Genomic DNA, 5,563 nt, shown 5'->3' with positions numbered 1-5,563 from the left:
TGTATATAAAATATTTTTACCACTCCACAGATAAATGAATTTAAGTAATATAAAAGAAATAAATACTTGGAAAAGTACCAGTTATTTTTATATCCTTTTGAGAACAGCTATTCAACATATTTAATTATCAAGGAAATAGAAATTATATCAGTAATAAAACATATTAATCAGAATATCAAAAGTTAAAAACGTAAGTAAAATACAAACAATCATACTATTAAACAATGATATAACATTTAGGTATTTTTCAAATGTAAAATGATTTTTTTATCATTTACAGAAACAAAAGTATGTTTTTATAAATAAAATGTTATTATAGCATGAATGAATCCCATGACTATAATATTTTCCAAGAGAAGCTGAGCATGGATTAATTGATAAATTCATTTATGCCATTTTTAAATGGAAACCCATTTATGGTGATCAAAAATCAGAAATATGTTTTCCTATAGTTGGGTGGGGATTCAGTAAATAAGAAATAGTGAAAGTCTCAGGAGCTTTGAAATGTAGATTTTGAAAGCCCAATTCTGGTTAAATCCTTTGGAAAACCTCATCAATTCATTTCATTTAAATAAAAAAAAAGGAATATTAGTATAATTCCCAGTTCCTTATCATGGTAAGAAAAAAATTAAATTGATACTTAGATTTTAAACACATGGATAAATTTTATGAAGATTTGTCATGCACTGAAAATTAAAACGTAATAGGAAAATTGTGTAAAATTTCCACAAAAAAATCTTCAGGGATATTTAGAAGAAAGAAGAAAATAATACTTAAGGAAAATATGAGAATAACTATAAATGAAATTGATTTATATTTTAAAAGAAAGAAACATTCATAAGTGATTTTAATAAATGAGTACAGAAATACAAAATCATGCTTAAATAAAAATACATCATAGAGTGTAGTAAAAATGTTTAATTATATGCATATACATGTATATACTTCAATGTATTTGTGAGTTTCAAATATAAGAAATGGTTCCATAAAATAAGTTCCCAATTTAAAATAGAATGATAAATTAAACTCAGATGTATTACTTGCCTAATTTTGCTACAATAATTGATAGGTGATAAAACAAACTCTGAGGGTATAATGTTTAAGATTTAAATTTCTTTAATTCAGTCAACACGAACCTGCTAGCTAGGAAATCGGGTAGGAAATAATAACTCTTCTACCTCTCCTCGAATTATAATTCCTAACCTGCTGTGGCCTTTCCTTCTTCTCATTATCAAATAGTAGTTAAAATTATGAAAACCTCTTTTGTTTTTCAAAATTAGGTTTTGCATACTCCCCAGTAGAACATTATTATTAACAGGTATCTGTGGAGATCTGGGTGGTACATTTAGTCCCAACATTCCCTCCCCTGCTCATACTACCCATAGATCCTCTAAACCATCCTCATTTCCTTGGTGTCAGTTCCCAATTTCTACAAAATATTCTACCTAGTTGCCACAACTGGCACGGTCTCAGAACCATTCCCTATGAGGCAACACACACATCTACCACACTCATCTAAGAACTAGAGAGAACAACAGAACTTTTGCAACAGAACAGGCACCCAAAAACACAAAACTAGAAAACAGTGTGTAGAATTACAATGATCCTAAACACAGATGCATAGAAATCATCATAAGAAAGCAATCAGTAGGGTCCTTTTGGCTGGGGCAGCCACAGAGCTGGTCTGCTTCTGTGGAGATGCTGCCATGTGCAGTCGCCAAAGGTAGATGCTGATGTGGAAGTCAGGAAGTGGATGCTGATAAGAGCCTGATACAGATATCTCCTCAGAGGTATGCAAGAGTCTGACATATTCAGAGGCAGATGTTCACAGCTAACCTTTGAACTGATCACGGGGTTCCCAATGGAGGAGTCAGAGTGAAGACTGTAGGAGCTGAAAGGGTTTGTGGCCCCATGAGGAGAGCAACAATACCAACCAACCAGAGTTCCCAGGGTCTAAACAACCAGCCTGGGAGCACTTAAGGAGGGATCCATGGCTTCAGCTGTATATGTAGGAGTGGAGGGCCCTGCTGGGCATAGGTGGGAGAAGAGATCCTTGGTCTCATGAAGGCTGGATGTGCTTTGGGGTGGGAATTTGAGGGTGGGGAGGTGGAAATGGGGTGGGGGGTTGGGGTACGTCGACAGAGAAGCAGGAGGAGGGGTGAGGGGAATGGGGTAAGGGGATAACATATGAAATGTAAATAAGGAGAGTTGTGGGGGAGAAGGAGGGAGGATAGGGAGCCTGGAGTCAGAGTGGCACAGCAAGTAGCTGCCATCGTTGGTGGCAGCGGCAGGGGTTAGGGGTGAGGTGGTGCCCTGTGGCAGAGTGAGCTGGAGACATCCTGGCTGCAACCTGACTCTGGGACCTTAGCTCCCACCCACGGACATGGATCTCAATTGGAACATCCAGGTGCTGAAGGGCACTATCGACCCAAAGCTGAAGATTGCAGCTGAGACGGAGCTTAACCAGTCCTACAAGATTATTAATTTTGCCCGCAGCTTGCTTTGAATCATAGTCTCCGACCATGTGGAGTTCCCTGTGTGTCAGGCAGCTGTGATCTACCTGAAGAACATGGTGACACAGTACTGGCCTGACAGAGAGCTTCCACTAGGAGAAGTGATATTTCCATTCAGTATCCACGAGAATGACTGGCAGCAAATCCGTGACAACATTGTGGAAGGGATAATTTGGTCTCCAGATCTGGTGAGAGTCCAGTTAACAATGTGTCTCCGCTTGCAGTCACCAAACAGTGGGAGCTGGCTTGGCAGTTTACTGTGCTTATATCAGCTGGTGAAGACCTATGAATATAAAAAAGTGGAAGAAAGAGAGCCTCTTCTGGCAGCCATGAAGATATTTCTGCCTAGAATTCAGTAGCAAATCCTGCAGCTGCTTCCGGGTGCCTCCCATTACTCTGTGTTGCTACAGAAACAGATTCTGAAAATCTTCTATGCTCTCGTTCAGTATACACTGCCTCTTCAGCTGGTGAATCACCAGACCATGACAACGTGGATGGAGATCTTTCGGACCATCATTGATAGAACGGTCCCTCCAGAGACTCTTCAACTTGATGAGGATGATCGACCAGAGCTGATGTGGTGGAAGTGTAAGAAGTGGGCTCTACATATTGTCGATCGTCTCTTTGAACGGTATGGAAGCCCAGGAGATGTCACAAAAGAGTACTTTGAATTTTCTGAATTTTTTCTGAAAACCTATGCAGTGGGAATTAAGCAGGTACTACTAAAAATTTTAGACCAATACAGAGAGAAAGAGTACATAGCGCCCCCGTGTTCTTCAGCAAGCATTCAACTATCTAAACCAAGGGGTTGTCCATGCTGTGACTTGGAAGCAGATGAAGCCACATATACAGAATATCTTTGAAGATGTGATTTTTTTCCATGATGTGTTACAAAGATGAGGATGAAGAGCTCTGGCAAGAAGATCCGTATGAGTACATAAGGATGAAATTTGATATTTTTGAAGATTACGATTCTCCCACCACAGCAGCCCAGATGCTCTTGTATATAGCTGCAAAGAAAAGGAAAGAGGTATTGTCAAAAATGATGGCGTTCTGTTATCAGATAATAACAGACCCGAACTTTGACCCAAGGAAGAAAGATGGAGCCCTGCATGTGATTGATTCCCTGGCTGAGATTTTGTTGAAGAAGAGTTTATTCAAGGACCAAATTGAGCTGTTGCTGCAGAATCATGTATTTCCATTATTATAGTCTAACCTGGGATATCTTCGAGCTGGATCATGCTAGGTGCTGCATGCATTTAGTTCTTTGAAGTTTCACAATGAGCTCAACCTCAGAAATGCAGTAGAATTAGCCAAGAAGAGCCTGATTGAAGACGAGGAGATGCCTGTCAAGGTGGAAGCTGCCCTCGCACTGCAGTCACTGATCTCCAACCAGATACAAGCCAAGGAGTACATGAAACCGTACGTGAGAATCATCATGCAGTAGCTGCTGCACATCATCAGAGAGATGGAGAATGATGAAGTCACCAATGTCATCCAGAAGCTCATCTGTGAGTACAGTCAGGACGTGGCCTCCATCGATGTTGACACAACCCAACACTTGGCTGAGATATTTGGTAAAGTTCTTCAAAGTGATGAATATGAAGAAATTGAAGACAAAACTGTCATGGCCATGGGAATTTTACACACCATCGACACTATCTTAACAGTCATGCAAGATCATCCAGAGATTATACAGCAGTTGGAGAGCTTCTGTCTACGAATCATTGATCTTGTTTTACAGAAGCACATCTTTGAGTTCTATGAGGAAGTCCTCTCCCTAGCATACAATTTAACCTGCCACGCCATCTCTCTGCAGATGTGGCAGCTCCTGGGTGTCTTGTATGAAATTTTCCAGCAGGATTACTTCGAGTACTTTACAAACATGATGCCTCTCCTCCATAATTACATGACAGTAGAACCAACGCTCTGATGTCAAACCCAAAGCATTTGGAAGTCTTGTTCACAATGTGCAGGAAGGTACTGTGTGGAGAGTCGGGAGAAGATGCAGAGTGCTATGCTGCAAAACTCTTGAAAGTCATCATTCTTCAGTGCAAAGGAAGGGGAATTGACCAGTGTATCGCTCTGTTCATTCAACTCATCTTGGAGAGATTAACCCGTGGGGTCAAGACCACTGAGCTGCACACAATGTGTCTTCAGGTGGCCATCACAGCTTTTTACTATAGCCCTGAGGTGCTGTTCCACACACTGGAGCAAGTCCAGCTGCCACACAACCTAGGACCTGTCACGTCACAGTTCATAAACCAGTGGATGGACAACACCGATTACTTTCTTGGGCACCATGACCGGAAGATGTGTATAATAGAACTGAGTGTGCTCTTGGAGCTGCAGAACCGACCTCCTGCTGTGGATGTTGTGGCTGCACAGATCCTCCCCTCCATTCTCTTCCTTTTCCTTGGCCTGAAGTAGGTCTGTGCTACATGGCAAACAGTAAACCGTGAAAAACACTCAAAAGGAGAGAAAGATGACACAGAGGAAAATGAGATTTCCAGTGAGGAAGAGGAAGAGACTAGTATCAGTGCTCAGGCTATGCAGTCACAAATGGGCATAGGTGAAGAGGAGGAGGAGGATGATTGGGATGAAGAAGTGCTGGAGGAGACAGCCCTTGAGGGCTTCAGCATCCCACTGGACCTCGACAACAGCATGGACGAGTTCCAGTTTTTTTACACAAGTTCTGCTGACTGTGCAGAATTGGGATGCTCCCTGGTAACACCTGCTGGTGGCACCACTCGGTGAGGATCAGAAAAGAAAGCTGCAGGAGGTATACACATTGGCAGAGCACCGAAGGACACTGGCAGCAGGGCAGATTCACATTTGAGGACAAGAGCATCTTGTCTGAGTTTTAATTTTGGAATTGTGCACAGCGACAACTGGAAGGGGCGTCCACCATGCACCTGCATCACTGCTGCTGCTTAGTATGCGATAGTGGGCTAAGTGGAAAACACGGGGCTGTGTCAACAGCATCAGGCGGCCACGGACATGCGCTCCCTTTTCCTTGACCCTTCTTACCCTGGAATATATATATATAT

General features: G+C 41.7%; 1 pseudogene; it reads left to right on the top strand.

Annotated features, from left to right (window-relative positions):
- Positions 1–2,383: 2,383 nt before the first annotated feature.
- LOC114640360 lies at positions 2,384–5,352 on the top strand (annotated as a pseudogene).
- Positions 5,353–5,563: the final 211 nt, after the last annotated feature.

This window comes from Grammomys surdaster, unplaced genomic scaffold (genome assembly GCF_004785775.1).
Source record: "Grammomys surdaster isolate TR1022 unplaced genomic scaffold, NIH_TR_1.0 61, whole genome shotgun sequence".
In the NCBI taxonomy this organism is placed as follows: domain Eukaryota; kingdom Metazoa; phylum Chordata; class Mammalia; order Rodentia; family Muridae; genus Grammomys; species Grammomys surdaster.
The sequence above is the reverse complement of the archived record's forward strand: the minus strand, read 5'-3'. Positions and strand labels throughout refer to the sequence as shown.